Here is a 16,344-nt window from a genome sequence, read left to right as displayed (position 1 = left end):
CAGACGGGAGAGAGAGAGACTTCTGTTGCTCTCCCCAGGGAGCACCTTGGGGTTGAGAGTTTCACAGCCACCCCGTCCCGGGGCTCCAGCTGTGGCGTTGGCCGCTTAGCTGCTTTGTCCTTCAGCAGGCTTCCAAGGAAGCTGGCCCTGGTCTGATCTCAGCCTCGTTCAAATGTGCACTGGGACAGGAACACAGGCGAGTCTTCTGGCTTCTCAGGAGGAGGGACCAGACCCGTCCCAAGAGGAGGGGGAGCCACTGGGGACCGCTGCAAGAGTTGCCAACGACAAATGGCTGGAATGGGTTTGGGAGGCTTGGTTTTGCTCCAGAGTCCCAGCATGAGGAAGGCAGGAGGAGGGGGGGGAGGAAGGGCACTCCTGCAGGGTCTTCTTTCATCTGTAGGGGAGAGAAGAAAAGCAGGGAGGCCCCTGCGTCAGCTCACTGGCACCGATCAGTGAAATGTGCCAGAGATCACTGACTCGCTTCGAGGTTGGGGTCCCAAAGGGGGCGGGTCAACCTGCCGGTTGTCCGAAGGCCCTTCCTCAGAAGGAGCCCTGGCTGCCCCGAGGCAAAGGGATCTCGAGAAACAGCGACCATCGACAGGAGGATGCACAGGGGTGTAGCAGATCTGCGGGCCACACCTGCTGCGACAGCAGGGCTCCCGGGGTGGAGCTGGGTGCATCGGCCTCTTTCACGAAGGCGAGCATGGGGTCGGCAGGCGAAAGAACAGGGTCAGGAGGAGAGCAAGTCTTCGTTACCTGGAAGCCCTCTGAAGTGGCTGAGACGAACTGGAATGGTCCCCAAGGTCCAGGAATCTTGGTCAACCCAACAGGCAAAGAGGTGTCGTGGGGGGCAGATGGGCGGAAACATTTTGGAATCCAGACAAATCCCTGAAGGCCCTTGTGGTTGTTCCCTTTGGAGGGAGGTCTGAATCTTGGATATCATGTGGAGGTACGGGATTATCTAAAAAGTCTCTGGGGGTCTGTTGGGGGGCACATGACGCTGACCTGGCATGTAACCCGTGCTCTCTCGAGTCCCAGCATGGGAACGGGTGGTGGGAGGAGGACGAGGACGAGGAGGAGGAGGAAGGGCACTCCTGCAGGGTCCTTTTACTCATCTGTAGGGGAGAAAAGAAAAGCTGGCAGGCCCAGGGTCAGCTCTCTTGCATTGGTCCATAAAATAGGCAAGAGATGGCAGACTTGCTTCTGAGCTGGGGAAAAGCAGCAAGGGATTTCCTCCGAGGAGCCTTCATTGCCCGGAGACCAATGAGGGGCCTTGGTGTGGAGCAGCCAGAGCCCTGGCCCCTCACGCAGTCCCAAAGCCACGGCTCCTTGCCCACCCCTGATTCCCCGGAGAGGAACATTACCTGAACTTGGCAGGAGTGCCGCAATTTCGGGGGGGACCTCTCTGCCCCGCCACATATTATAGAGCAGGGCAGAGAGGTTGCTCCGGAGGTCTTCGATCTGGGGAGATGGAGAAATGCCCCCAGTGATTCCTGCCCTCTTCACAGCCCAGGCCAGAGGGTGGGACGTTTGCCTCCCCCCTCTACGTGTGATCTCCCCCTCTACGCACCTCCTCCTCCTCCTCCAGCAGGGCCCTGGCCTGGCCCAGGAGGGAGAGGAGGACCAAGAGGCCTCCCTCCCTCACCCACCGCCCGTCCAGGCTCAGGGCGTCCTCCAGAGCGGCCTCCTGGAGAGAGAGCCTCTGCCTCGCGCTGAGGTGACCTCCGAACACCTGAAACCAGGAAGAGACCCTGTCAGTCCTCTCCAAACGGAAGCCCTGGTGCCTCTTCCCCAGAGGGGTTGGCTCCTGCCCTCCCTCCCTCGCCCCTCTCCAACTGCCCTGCGAGGAAATGGGATTCCCACAATGAATCAGGGCATGCTCCAGAGCTGTGGCATGCCGAAGGGACAGGAGGACTCCCAGTCTCTCTGCACACCACTGCCAGAAGTATCGCCCAAGGGGGATCTCCTGTGTCCCTCCCTCCCTCCCTCCCGGGGAATAAACAAAGCCCCCCTTGACCCTGGCCCAAGAGGGGAGGCCTTTCCAAGAATGCCTGGCCAGCACCACAGACGGGCCTCCGTACCTCAGCTGCCGTGATGAGGTGGGCGTAGCTCTCCCTCCAGGGCCGTTCTGGGTCCTCCTCCCAGGTGAACTGGCTCCGGCCTGAAAGGCAGAAATCGGGAAGAGCTCTAGTGGACAGGCCCGGCACAGAACAGCTGTGCTTCCTCCTGGCCTGGGGGTGTCTCTTCCCCCTCCCCCGGGGCCTCGCTGGTCTCCCCCTCTGGCCTCGGAGGAGGGCTGGGCTCATGGGGAAAGAGCACCAGGAAAGGCAGCGGAATCGGAACAGATGTCTGGAGGCTGTGGTGGGGAAGGCTGATCTGCACAGAAGGAACCCCGTTGCTCTGAAGGGAGGGAGGGGGTGCCCTACCCCGGAAAAGGGACCCTAACTCACCCTGCTTCTTCTGCTGCAATTGCATCAGCTGTCCAAAGACCTCCCTGGCCTTCTCCCGGACCTCCGCTTCCGGGTCGGCCAGGGAGACGGACAGCTTCGCCACCACGTGCCCGAATGTATGCTGGCTGAAGATCTAGATTGGAAGCAGAAGAAGAGGCCTCGCTTGTCCATCCAGAGACGGCCCCGGAGCCCTGAACCACTGGGGTCTTCCCCCTCCTGACCCTCCCCACTGATCCTGGGGGGACCTTAGAGGAGAAGGAACAATGTCCCAGGGGTGGACACTCTGGCACTTCGGGGAAGAGTCAGGCAGGCAGGGAGGGAGGGAGGGAGGGAGGGAGGGAGGGTGGGCCCTTTGGAGGCCCAAGGGCCAGTCCTCATCTTCCCCCTCCCAGAGATGGAACAGCCCCTCCTCTCTTGCTGGGCTCCACGGGCCAGATCCTGCTGGGGGTGGAGGACTTACGTTTAAGCCAGGCATTTTGCAGGCATCCAGGAGGACGTCCCTCAACAGAGCAGCTGCCCGGGCTCTGGGGGCAGGCCAGCTGACCCGGAGCCAGTATAAGAGTTGCTGTGGAAGGAAGGAAGGAAGAGGAAGGAAGGAAGCAGGCCCTCAGCCCACACCCTCGGACCAGGGCATGGTCCTCAGCACACCCTCCCCCTGCAGATCTGCCCACCAAGGAAGATCCCCAGAGAGGGTGGGCCCCAGGCTCTGGAAAGGGCTCTGTTCCTGTGGGAGAGCTGCCTGCCCCCAACCTGCCCCCTGAGGGGCCCGTCGTCTCCCAGCCTGGAGCCGGGGTGCCCAGTGACCCTTCCAGTTGGCGTGCTCCCACTGCTCACGGACGGCAGCTCCTTGGGAGTCCTTCCCCCAGGAGAGAGGCAAGCCACTCTGCTGCCGCCACAGAAAGCCAAATTCCAGGAATGGGGTTCTAGAGCAGCCAGGTGGGAGGGCCCCCCCATGCGGCAGGAGGGTGGGGGGGATTGTGTTGCGCCAGAGGTGACCCTTTCTCCCCGCTGGGCTCCCTTGGGATCCCCTTGGCCCATCTCCCTCCCACCTTCTCCAGCTACTTACGTCCAGCAGGGTGTCCAGGTGGCCTGCGGAGGGATCCTCGCGGATCAGGCCCCGCAGCATCCTGCGCAGGGCCTCCTCTGCCTTCTGCTGCAGGGCCTGATGGGAAGAGCGATCTGGCATGAAAAGGCTGACCCCCCCTCGCCCCAGGGCTGGCCAGGAAGCCTTGAAGACCACCACTCCATCCTCCAGGGAAGGAGGCCTCTGGATTCGGGACCCAAAGAGGGACCCTGCGTCTTTCGCCTCTTCCGGAGGAGGGACACAGCTCTCCCCACAGCTGGACCTCATCCTCCAGAGAAGACGGGACCGCCAGGTGTGTCTGCCACCCTCTTGAGAAATCAGGTGTCGCTCAAGGTACCTGGCCTGCGGGGTCTGCCTGTATCGGGGGGCCTCCGAGGACCATCCCCAGAGCCCAGGCTACAATCGACTGCCGGAGATCTGTCCTCAGGGGCGGATGGAACTTGCTGGCAGGGCAGAAGGGCCGGGATTAGACTCCGTGCTGGAAGGGAGGGCAATCCCCCAGCCCTGCCGGGGCTTCGTCTGAGGCTCGCCACTTCCCCCTGAGCAGCGTGAGGGTGAGGGTGGAGGAGAGGATGGCAGTGCAGCGCCTGAGAGTCAGGGAGAGCCTCGGGGAGGGAGGCACTGCTCCCAGCTGGAGAACAGGTGCTGCCCTCAGGCACTCTGCCCGCATCGCCCTGAGGCCGGGCAGGAAGCAGCCATGGCCTCCCGTCTCTCCCTTGGGCTGGCTCTGTTGACCATCCTGCAGCCCCAGGACGGTCTCCCTCCCTCCCTCCCCTCCGAGGGCCTGGCACCAAGGTTCCCTCAGGAAGAAACATACCTCAGCTCTGCCACAGCCTCCATACATCCAACCAATCTCGCCTCTAGGGCAAGGAATGACTTGTGCATGATGTCCTTGGGGAGACAAAGGTTTTAAAAAGAAAACATCAGAGCTCCTTGGGCTGGGGCAGGTCTGCTCCTGCCCCCCACTCCCTTTCCTCCCCCCCCCCAGTCCTGAGTCTCACTCACTCGTATTTTCTCTGCAATCCTTTGCTTGCAAGAAGGCAGAGAACGCTCCCGGCCGTGGCAGAACCCCCGGACCGCCTGTAAGAATGCCCGGTCCTGTCTGGGGCCCTGCAAGTGGCGAGAGGCAGGCTGTGAGCCTGGCCATGGAGGGCCAAGGAGAGAAGCAGCATCCCCAGTCAGGGGCAGTCCATCTGGCTGGACACGAGCCGCTGCTTCTCCTGCTCCCGAGGAGGCTCCCTCCTGAAAGTCTCCATGGCTGCCCTGGCCCTCAGGGCACATGGCTGGACCCCGAGGAGACGGCATCCTTTGCAGAAGGAGGCAGGGTAGAGGGTCCCGTCCCTCCAAGAGGTGCGCGTGGGACAGCTGTGGGGCTTCCTAACCCAGGGGCCTGGGAGGATGGGGACCCCGGTCCCTTTTCTGCAAGCACCCCTCTCGGGGGCGGCTGCAAGTCAGTGCGGGATCCGTGTGCCGGGCCCCCCTTGCTCCTGAGACTGCCATCCCTCTGCTACTGGAGCCAGCGAAATCCGAGAGGAAGGGGAACGGAAGGGGAACAGCCTCGCAAGGGAAGGGTCACTGCGCTTCTCCTGGTGCCTCGTGGGGCTTACCGTATCCTTGGCGGCCAGGAAGTGGGCGATGCATTCCGCCGCTCCCCTCTTGGGGCGCCTCCTGCAGGCAGCGGCAGCTGGGGAGGAAGGGCCCGGTTAATACGCGGAGAGATCCCGCTTTCCTTGCGCCTTCCATGGTGCCTTCCCTCAGAGCCCTTCCCAGCGGGCTCCCAGGGGCGAAGAGTCCGCTTGCGTGCCCCTGCGGGCTGATCCCCACCCAGAGGTCGGCAGAGGGAACACGTTCTGGGCTGGGTCCAATCCTGCCCTGGGGAGGGGGGGGCTTCCTTCCCTCTCGCCCCTCAGGGGTCCTCTGGATCATCGCTTCAGCAACAGGTCCAGTGGCTCCCCGGTTTGAGGGTGGGGCTCCATCCACAGCAGGAGAGAGAGCCTCCCCCCATCGACTTCTCTGCCTGTAGTGCGTGGCAGCCCCCCTCGGTGTCCCCCCAGCACCCCCAAGGGGCTCTGATGGCCACACAGCTCAGCCCGGACTGTGGAGCCCTCCTGTGTGGGGGGAGCCCGATTTGGCCTTCAGGCACAATTCTTCAGGGCCCCGACCGTGGGCACTGCTGTCGGGCACCTTCACAGAAACCATCAGGGGAGCCGTTTCGTCTCCGGGCCTCCCTCCGACTCCAGTGGGAGAATCGGCAAATTCTGTCACTCTAGGAGGAGACTCCCCCCCACACACACACCTTCTCCACATCGTGTCCCTTTCCCCCCTTCTTCAAAAGAATGGGGTCCATTAGGGCTACCCTTTTCTCCTCCCCACAGGAGCCCTCCACGAATGCCCCGTTGTCGTCTGTCATCACAGATCCGACTGGCGAAAGGGGCCATGACACACCGACAACGTACCCTAATCAATGGGGTCGTTCTTGAAGGTGCCACGAGATTTCCAAGCCCTGTCGGGCTGGTTCCAAAAGCACTCCTTGTGCTGGGAGCCACAGGGGGCCTGAGCCCTGGGAATGTCACTGTCCTCAACAGCTCTGCCGCTTCCGCCCCCCTCCCTGCCCCTCCCTGCCCTCCGTTCCACTCCTTACCTGCAGGCTGCACCTCTCCTCCGGCCCGGGGGGCGACCTTGGCCCGTTTGAAGAGGGCCCTTAAGCGCTGGAGGCTAGAAGGGAGGGAAGAGAAGGGGAGTCACTGGCCTGGCGGCACCCTGTGTCTGCAGTCCCACCTAACCACCCGCCCTGATAAGAAAGAGCACTTGAGGGAGTCTCTCTGGGATGAGGGCAGGTCCCTCCGTCTCCGCATCGTGACTCTGAGGGCATCGGAGGTCTGGAGAGAATCTCCCCTGGGCACCCGGTGGGGGGCTCTTGGCCCCTCTTGCCTGCGAGGGTGGAGGGACCGGAGAAGGCCTGACACACTCTTTCCCTCCCCTGACACGGAGCTGAGCGTTCGGACAGCCTCATCGCTTGGAGAAGATGAGGTGCCTACAGGTTACTAGGCAGATACTAACCAGTGCCTACAGGTTACTAGGCACTGTAGATCAATCATCAGAAAGGCCAAAGCTGAGAGTGAGCTAAAATTGGCCAGGGAAGCCCATTGATGAGTTCAAATCCCCTGGTCCGGATGAAGTGCACCCAAGAGTGCTCAAAGAACTTTCCAGAGAACTTGCACAGCCCTTGTCCATCATCTTCGGGCCCTCTTTAAGGACTGGAGATGTCCCGGAGGACTGGAAGAGAGCAAACGTTATTCCGATCTTCAAAAAAGGGAGGAAGGATGACCCGGGAAACTACAGACCAGTGAGTCTGACCTCTGTTGTGGGGAAGATAATGGAGCAGATATTAAAGGGAGTGATCTGCAAACATCTGGAGAGCAATTTCGTGATCCAAGGAAGTCAGCATGGATTTGTCTCCAACAGGTCCTGCCAGACCAACCTGGTTTCCTTTTTTGACCAAATAACAGGTTTGCTGGATCATGGAAATTCGGTTGATGTCATTTACTTGGATTTTAGTAAAGCTTTTGACAAGGTTCCCCAATATGTTCTGATGGATAAGTTGAAGGACTGCAATCTGGATTTCCAGATAGTTAAGTGGATAGGGAATTGGTTAGAGAACCGCACTCAAAGCGTTCTTGTCAATGGTGTTTCATCAGACTGGAGAGAGGTGAATAGCGGGGTACCTCAGGGCTCGGTGCTCGGCCCGGTACTTTTTAACATATTTATTAATGATCTAGATGAGGGGGTGGAGGGACTACTCATCAAGTTTGCAGCTGACACCAAATTGGGAGGACTGGCAAATACTCCGGAAGATAGAGACAGAGTTCAACGAGATCTGAACACAATGGAAAAATGGGCAAATGAGAACAAGATGCAATTTAATAAAGATAAGTGTAAAGTTCTGCATCTGGGTCAGAAAAATGCAAAGCATGTCTACTGGATGGGGGATACGCTTCTAGGTAACACTGTGTGTGAACGAGACCTTGGGGTACTTGTGGATTGTAAACTAAACATGAGCAGGCAGTGTGATGCAGCGGTAAAAAAGGCAAATGCCATTTTGGGCTGCATCAACAGGGGCATCACATCAAAATCACAAGATGGCATAGTCCCATTGTATACGGCACTGGTCAGACCACACCTGGAGTACTGTGTGCCGTTCTGGAGCCTCACTTCAAGAAGGACGTAGATAAAATTGAAAGTGTACAGAGGAGAGCGACGAAGATGATCTGGGGCCTAGGGACCAAGCCCTATGAAGATAGGTTGAGGGACTTGGGAATGTTCAGCCTGGAGAAAAGGAGGCTTAGAGGGGACATGATAGCCCTCTTTAAGTATTTGAAAGGTTGTCACTTGGAGGAGGGCAGGATGCTGTTTCTGTTGGATGCAGAGGAGAGGACACGCAGTAATGGGTTTAAACTTCAAGTACAACGATATAGGCTAGATATCAGGAAAAGATATCATGGCAAATAGATGGGGAAGAAATGGAGATAGTGACAGATTTTATTTTCCTGGGCTCCAAATCACTGCAGATGGGGACTGCAGCAAAGAAATTAAAAGACGCTTGCTTCTGGGAAGGAAAGCTATGGCAAATCTAGACAGCATCCTAAAAAGCAGAGACATCACCCTGCCAACAAAAGTGCGTTTAGTCAAGGCTATGGTCTTCCCAGTTGCAATGTATGGCTGCGAAAGTTGGACCATAAGGAAGGCCGAGCGTCAAAGAATTGAGGCTTTTGAACTGTGGTGCTGGAGAAGGCTCTTGCGAGTCCCTTGGACTGCAAGGCGAACAAACCGGTCAGTCCTAGAGGAGATCAGCCCTGACTGCTCTTTAGAAGGCCAGATCCTGAAGATGAAACTCAAATACTTTGGCCACCTCATGAGAAGGAAGGACTCCCTTGAGAAGAGCCTAATGCTGGGAGCGATCGAGGGCAAAAGAAGAAGGGGACCACAGAGAATGAGGTGGCTGGATGGAGTCACTGAAGCAGTAGGTGCAAACTTAAATGGACTCCGGGGAATGGTAGAGGACAGGAAGGCCTGGAGGATCATTGTCCATGGGGTCGCGATGGGTCGGACACGACTTCGCACATAACAACAACAATCAGGAAAAGATTTTTCACAGTCAGAGTAGTTCAGCAGTGGAATAGGCTGCCTAAGGAGGTGGTGAGCTCCCCCTCACTGGCAGTCTTCAAGCAAAGGTTGGATACACACTTTTCTTGGATGCTTTAGGATGCTTAGGGCTGATCCTGCGTTGAGCAGGGGGTTGGACTAGATGGCCTGTATGGCCCCTTCCAAATCTATGATTCTATGATTCTAAGAGCAACCCGTCCCGCTTCCCAACCAGGATCGCTTGGGAGATCGTGAGATAAAAATTGCATAGGAAAAGAATACAGGTGCCCCACTTACATTTTTAGATGTTTTTCAGCCATGGTCTTAAAAATATATACAACTAATATATACAAATGTACAAATAAATCAATATACAAATAAATATACAAATAAATAAATATATACAAATATATACATATATATATATATATATATATATATATATATATATATATATATATATATATATATATATATATATATATATATATATATATATATATATATATATATATATATATATATATATATATATATATAGAAAGAAATATACAAATATATACAGATATATACAGATATATACAAATAAATATAAAGGTAAAATTAAATAAATAAAAAACGAATAATATAAATGAATCAAAAAGAATAAATAAATGAATTAATAAAATAAAATAATTAAAATAAATAAATAAGTGAAATAAAATAAATAAAACAATTTAGTTAAATAAATGGATAAAGTGAAATCAAAAAGAAATAAACCAATAAACCAACAAAACACGATTTTTCTCCACCAATCTCTTTCAACTCCAACTCCAACGCTCCTTCAACAACCCACAAAGGACCCCCCGGGTGCGGCAGCCCAGGGCACCAGCAGGGGGTGATGTCACAAAGGAGGCCCCGTCCCGCCCGTCCCTCGGGTTACAGTGGCCCAGGGGGCTGTTTCCTGGCCTTCCCTCCCACTCCAGCATGGGATGAGTCACTCCCAGGGGGGGACAACAAAATCAGAGTCCAGGGGCACCTTTAAGACCAACAAAGATGTATTCAAGGCGTGAGCTTTCGAGTGCAAGCACTCTTCGTCAAACTAAGAACTGACCATTATAACTGTGGGCATATATAAGCACATGTTGATCTTGTTGCATTAATAAACTGTCTCACAGCAACCAAACACAGCCACATTAGAACTCTCTGCCAAACCAGCCAATCAAACCCCTCGAACCCATTTGTAGTTCACAAGGACATATCTTTAAACCCCACTTTAAACCCCAAGTTTGAAAATGAGCAGGAGCATAAGGGGAGAGATGTCAGGGAAGAAGGGTGGATGAATGAAAACATTTTCTGCTGTTGAAAAGCTCATGTTTTTAACGCCGCTGAACCATGTTTTCAGAACAGCGCAAAAAATGTTAAATGGGCATGGCCAATTCTGTGCGCAAAAAAAGTTACCCTCCAGAGCAAGACCAGAACCCATAGTTCCAGATACAAGTCATTTCTTGGCATATAAAATCTGAGTTACAGTTGGAAGTGGAATACAGAGACAGAAAAGCAAAAAGAGTAAGAAAAAGACACAGTAAATAAACAAAGCCCTCCCAGGAATTGATAAATATGCAAGAAAATTGTCCTGAATAACAGTCCGGACGCTGTTTGATGGCACCTTGCAAAAACCTGGCCACAGTTTCAGATATTTCTCTGTTGATGTCATCCAGAAGGAGGGGAACCTTAAGATGGTTGGGAAGTCCTTATGAGGCAAAACAGGGCACTACAGAGAGCCAGTTTGGTGTACAGGTTAGGAGTGCAGACTTCTAATCTGGCATGCCAGGTTCGATTCTGCGCTCCCACATATGGAACCAGCTGGGTGACCTTGGGCTCGCCACGGCACTGATAGAGCTGTTCTGACCGAGCAGTAATATCAGAGCTCTCTCAGCCTCACCCACCCCACAGGGTGTCTGTTGTGGGGAGAGGAAAGGGAAGGCGACTGTAAGCCGCTTTGAGCCTCCTTCGGGTAGGGAAAAGCGGCATATAAGAACCAACTCTTCTTCTTCTTTTTCTTCTAAAGTTTTCTACGACAACGTCCTCTCTTTCCAGAACCAAATATGATTGAAGGGGAGGGGAACGAAGAAACACATTTTTTTCTTTTTTAAGGAAGCCCACTGGATTCTGTGGCTGTTGTGGGTCCCTTGGCAACCACAGCAGTACTGTCAAACTTTATGCACCCTGATTTCTGGAAAGCTGTGGGAGGGAGGGAGGGAGGGAGGGAGGGAGGGGCGGCCAACCAGTCCCAGAAAGCCCCCTCCCTCAAGACCTTCCATCCCCCGACGGAGTAGGCCCCTACAGCGAAAGGTCCAGGAGCCCCTTCTGGAGATCCACGATCAAGACAATTCATCATGACTTGGCTGCGGTGGCCGTGGAGCCTTAGGCCTGAGCTGACAGCAGTAGCATCCACCTCTCCCTGGGACCTGCCACGACGTGGCCCCTTGCCTGGCTGTCACACAATTTGAGTATCTTAGAAGCGAAGCATGGCCAACCTTGTCTAGTATTTGGATGTGAAACCTCCAAGGATCTGGGTGCGAGTCCCTACAACATACATTGGGGTGTCATGACAGGGAGGCAGACAATGGCAAGTCGCCACCCAAGGTCCTTTGCCTGGCTGCCAGAATATCTGAGTATCTTTGACGCTAAGCACGGCCAAGCCTCGCTAGCATTTCGCCCTCTCTTGAAAAAAACAACGTTGGAACCGCGGGACCCTGCCAACTGAAGCCCAGGATCGCATTTAACGTTCCTGGGACAGGTGGTGGAAAGGGCCGCGGACCCGGAAACTTCAGCTAGTGCAAAATGCAGCTGCGAGGGACCTCACTGGCCCACCTTGGAGGGCCCACATCCAGCTTGTGCAGAGGCAGCTGCATGGGGTGCCCATTGCTGTCCGGATCCGGTTCAAGGTTTTGGTTCTAACCTTCAAGGCTTTACGCGGGTTGGGACCCACATATCTGAGGGACCGCCTTTCGCCTTTCGCTCTGCGGGGGGAAATCTATTGGTCGTTCCCGGCCCCAGAGAAGCGCGCCTAGCCTCAACCAGGGCCAGGACTTTCTCTGTCCTGGCCCCTACCTGGTGGAATGAGCTCCCGGGCGAGCTACGGGCCCTGCGGGATCCGTCGGCGTTCCGCAGGGCCTATAAAACGGAGCTCTTCCGCCAGGTCCCTGGTTGAGGCTAGGACTGGCGAGGGACAACATTGCCACCCCCCTGGGGTCTGAAGTATACAGTATTAGCCTCCATCCCCTAATGCCGTTGACTGGGTAGGGGAGAGTGGCATTTTCTGCCGTGTTGGGTATATTTATAGTCTATTAGTGGGGGTTTTAATGGGGTATTGTAAGACTACTGTTACCTGCCACAAGCCAGTAGGGAGTGGCAGGAAATGATGATGATGATGATAATAATAATAGTAATAATAATGATAATGATAATGATAATAATACAAAGTTCGCCCCAGGGGAAGCGACCTAAGTGGGGGAGCAAACGTACGTCCACCTCGTTCGGCTGTCCCCAGGCCGCCTGGCAAAACGAGCCCCTGGCCTCCGAGCCAGGTAAGCCGCGCTGGTTTACATGCCACCTCTTAGCGAGGCCCCGAACCCCAGGGAATCTGATCACACACCGGACTCCCTGCCAACACGCTCCAACCCATGCAGACCCGCCACAGAACGAAGCCAAACAGGCCCCGTTCCCGCCAACGCTCCATAACCAGGACCAATTCCATCAGGCCAGCCAAAAACCTTGTGCAACCACAGATCACACCCGGGTCCAACTAAAGAACCCCATCACTTGGCAAACCAAACCATCTGCAGAGGGCGCCCCCAGAGGTTGCTAAGCCAATTAAAGAACTGGCCCCCTCAGCTCCAGTCATTTCAGGGACTTTCGCCCCCAAACTCCCACTTCCACTGATCGTTCCTTAATGCTCTGGAAGCCGGGCACCGCTGGCCAGTCGGTCTCACCAGAAAAGCTACCACAACCTCAGGTGCCCCTGCGCCATGGGTATCTTGCATGGCAGTGCCATGTGCCTGGCCACTGTGTGCTGCGATATCCTGGCCTAGGAACATGGATGCAGCCCCTGAGACCCAGGTGACTCCCCCTTGACTCTCTTGCAGCGTTACGAGCACCAGCGGCATGAGAAAAGTCTGATCCGAAAGCCGGCACTCCCCTGCACGTAACCTCCAACCGCTTGGACCTTGTACGGAGTCCCGAGGGGGAGGCCCTGCAGCGGAACAGTTGGGGCAGCCCAAAGGAGCATCTGCCTCCGAATCCCTGTGGTCATCGATGGGGCACCGACACGGGGAACCTCCCTCCTAATGGTGTCCGGAAGGCGAGCCCCTTGATGTCGAGCCAGGGGATGGGAAGGTAGTATCCGCAGACATCAGTGCACATCACCCCCTGGGCCTGTGGCACACCCACTCCTTCGGCACACGCTTCCCTGCCCCACCACCAGCATTAGCAGCCGCGTTGATGTCTGACCTCCGACAATTCAGAAGGTGGAGAAATGCACCTTGGCCCAGCTGCTGAACTCCAGTCCCTGAACTGCTGGTCCACAGAGGGAAAGGCCCTCCAGATTAGCATCCTCCATTGTGCCTGAGCCAGCCGAGGGCAGCACGCCCTTCCCGCTGGGCGGACAAGGGCCTGAACCCGTCCCAGCCCTTCAAAGCTCAGCAGGAGGAAGGTGTCTAGAAGCCCGGCAGCCTGAATGGGATGGCTGGACGACTGCTCTGATGCTCTGATCCTCTGAAGGCAGGCAGGCCTTTCTGGTGAATGGGTTTAAACTGTGATGGGTGGGTGTGGGGTGAAAGGGGTGAGAGTGTAAGGAGTCCCACTGGAGGCTTTTCTGCCAACAGTATTACAAACATTTTATTTTTAATAAATAGAAAACAAACATTATCAAACAGGGAATGAAACAGGGAACCCCCCAAACATTTTAAACAAACTTTTTAAAACAGGGATGAAACAGGGAACCCCCCACCCCCACCCCACCCCAAACCACAATTTTAAAGCGCACTAGTCCCCTCTCCAGCACCACCATCTTCTTAGTAGCTGGTAATCTCTGCTGGAAATAACAGCATCTTACTGCTGTCCCAAAGTAGAGAGAAGCATTTGGGGGAAGAGGCTTCTCATAGCCACCACAGTCAAGTCAGCCTCCAAAACTTTAAATGTAGCCATGCTGTCCACCAGTGGAATTATTCCCTGGAACATCAAATAAAATCAGTGCCTATGTCCTCCACTGGAGTAGGTGTCGCCAACACTTCCTGGCTAGCCGCCTCCCCAACCCTTGCCTGTAGAGTGCTTCTGTCTTGTGTTTGTCAATCTCACAGGGGTGTTACTACAGTGAGGCAGTGAGGTCTGTTCAAGTGCTTTCAGACCAGAGAATCGGCTACTTAGTCAAACAACACAAGGATAGTGGCTGAAGACAAGGTTGAACACAAGAACATTAAACTTTATTTCACATAGCACACATAGGCAAAAGGTCACAAAACCGTCTCCTATTTCTGAAAAGGTAACTGGCCATAGCGTCCCGAACCTTGCACCCCTCCGAATAGATCCTTTTTTTTCTGGCTTGAGGGATGGCTGCTGCATCCTCAAGGACTACAGGGTCTGATTCAGCCACTGGGAAGGGGATGTGATGTCCCTTGTCCTCGCAGATGTTGTTCCAAGATGACACATGCGATGATCAATGGTGTCACATTGTCTATATGCACATGGAGTCGTGACATCAAGCGATGGAACCGAGCCTTCAAAGGGCCAAAGGCACGCTCCACGACATTCCTTGCGCGGGAGTGCCTGAGGTTGTAGTAGCTCTGCACATTTGTCCTCGGCCGCTTATAGGGAGTCATGAGCCAGCGTCGTGTGGGGTAGGCTCCATCTCCGAGCACCAAAGCCGGAACACGCACTCCCTCAATGGTGGCGGTGGGGTTGCCGGGGACAAAGACCCCTTGGTCCATGGTTGCCCTGAGGTTCGATTCACGGAACACAAGGGCATCGTGCCTCCTCCCACTCCACCCCACCTCAAAATCTATAAACCGTCCGGAGAAGTCCACGGTTCCCTGAAGGAGAACAGGACAAAAGTCCTTCCTGTTCCCGTGCTCCTTTATGCTTCCCTCAGGTGCTCGGATCGGGATGTGGGTACCGTCAACCGCGGTGAAACAAGGTGGGAACCCGTCTGAGGAAAGAAAAAGAAAAGAATAGACACCAGGGATTAAAGTTAACGAGGGGCGCATCGAGTATTCGTTGCTCACCTATCAAAAATTGTGGGGACACTGAATGTCAGATGTTAACAGAAAACGCGGATAAGATGCTTTTTAGGTAGCTTGCTGCTTCCCAAGGTAGAGCAGGAATGGCAAAAACTCCTATTGGGCAATGCTGGGAACGGCAGGAGACAGATGCATGGTTTTTTCGCAACTGGAGGACTTGCCAGAAGGCCTGGGAATGCTGGAATATGATTCATGAGGAGAGGCAAAAGAGATTGAAAGGGCAATGAGCACAGTATACAATATGGACGTAAGGAAACAGAACATGAAAACTCCTCCATACGTCCAGCTACTTTGTTCACTACATGGCAAAAGCAGCTGCTAGGATCCTTCATGCAACACGATGGAAAACAGAATCCTGACCAGCTACTACTGACTGATTAGACAAAGCGTTAGAATACGGGACACCAGCAACCCTTGCGTTCTTGAAGCAAAAGGCAAGAACTTTGCAATCCAGAAGAAAGCGGAGTCCCATAGGAAATCAGATTGGGGCGGGGGGGAAGGAGGTGGAGAGAAATCCTCGACTTTCAGACTGGCTATGTAAGCCTGGGGGGAAGAAGCATCAGTATGTCATCTACCGCGTTAGGGAGATGTACAAGAAGAAGAGAAGCATAGGGAAATGGCAGCCTGATGTGTGTGTGTTTTGTTGTTTTTTCCCTATCTTGGAATAGTAGTCCTGTAATATGCAAGCTGTATCGTTTCTCTCTTTACTGAACCAAAACGGTCTAGTAAAAAAAGAAAAGGGCTCGGAGTCCCTTTCGGCCCCTGCGTTCCCGTCCCCGGGGAGGCCGCGAAAAACAGCGGCACGGGACAAAAAAAGAAAGCAGAGGTTTAAGGGGACGGCCCTGAGTGCCTTTAAAGCCCTGCTCTCTGCTCAAAACACGAACCGCCACCAATTCTTGAAAAGTTCATGCAAGTTTGTGACGGCAGGCTAAAAATCGTCATGAACTTCAGTTGGTGAACCGCTTGGTGCCCATGCCTACCCCTCGCATTCACTCTCCGTCCACACACACACACACTCACACACACACACACGTTCTGTCCACCAGAAGGAACGGGCACCCCACCTCAGTCCACACGAAGGGACGAGGCCCCCGGCTCCGTCCATGCAAAGGGACGGGCACCCCAGCTGCGTCCACTTCATGGGACGTGCACCCGTGCTCCGGCCATCTGAAGGGTCGGGCACTGTGCTCCGTTCATCTGTGTGGACTGGCACTCAAACTCTGTCCATGCGAACGGATGGGCTCGCAAGCCCTGTCCGTCCAGACAGAGGAGCGCTCAAGCCCTGTCCGCCGCAGCAGATGGGCACTCAAGCCCTGTCCGTCGAAACGAATGGGCATTCTGTCCCTGTCCGTCGGAACGGATGGGCACGCAGGGTTGCACTCACTCACTC

This window comes from Paroedura picta, chromosome 9, assembly GCF_049243985.1.
Source record: "Paroedura picta isolate Pp20150507F chromosome 9, Ppicta_v3.0, whole genome shotgun sequence".
Lineage (NCBI taxonomy): Eukaryota > Metazoa > Chordata > Lepidosauria > Squamata > Gekkonidae > Paroedura > Paroedura picta.
The sequence above is the reverse complement of the archived record's forward strand: the minus strand, read 5'-3'. Positions refer to the sequence as shown.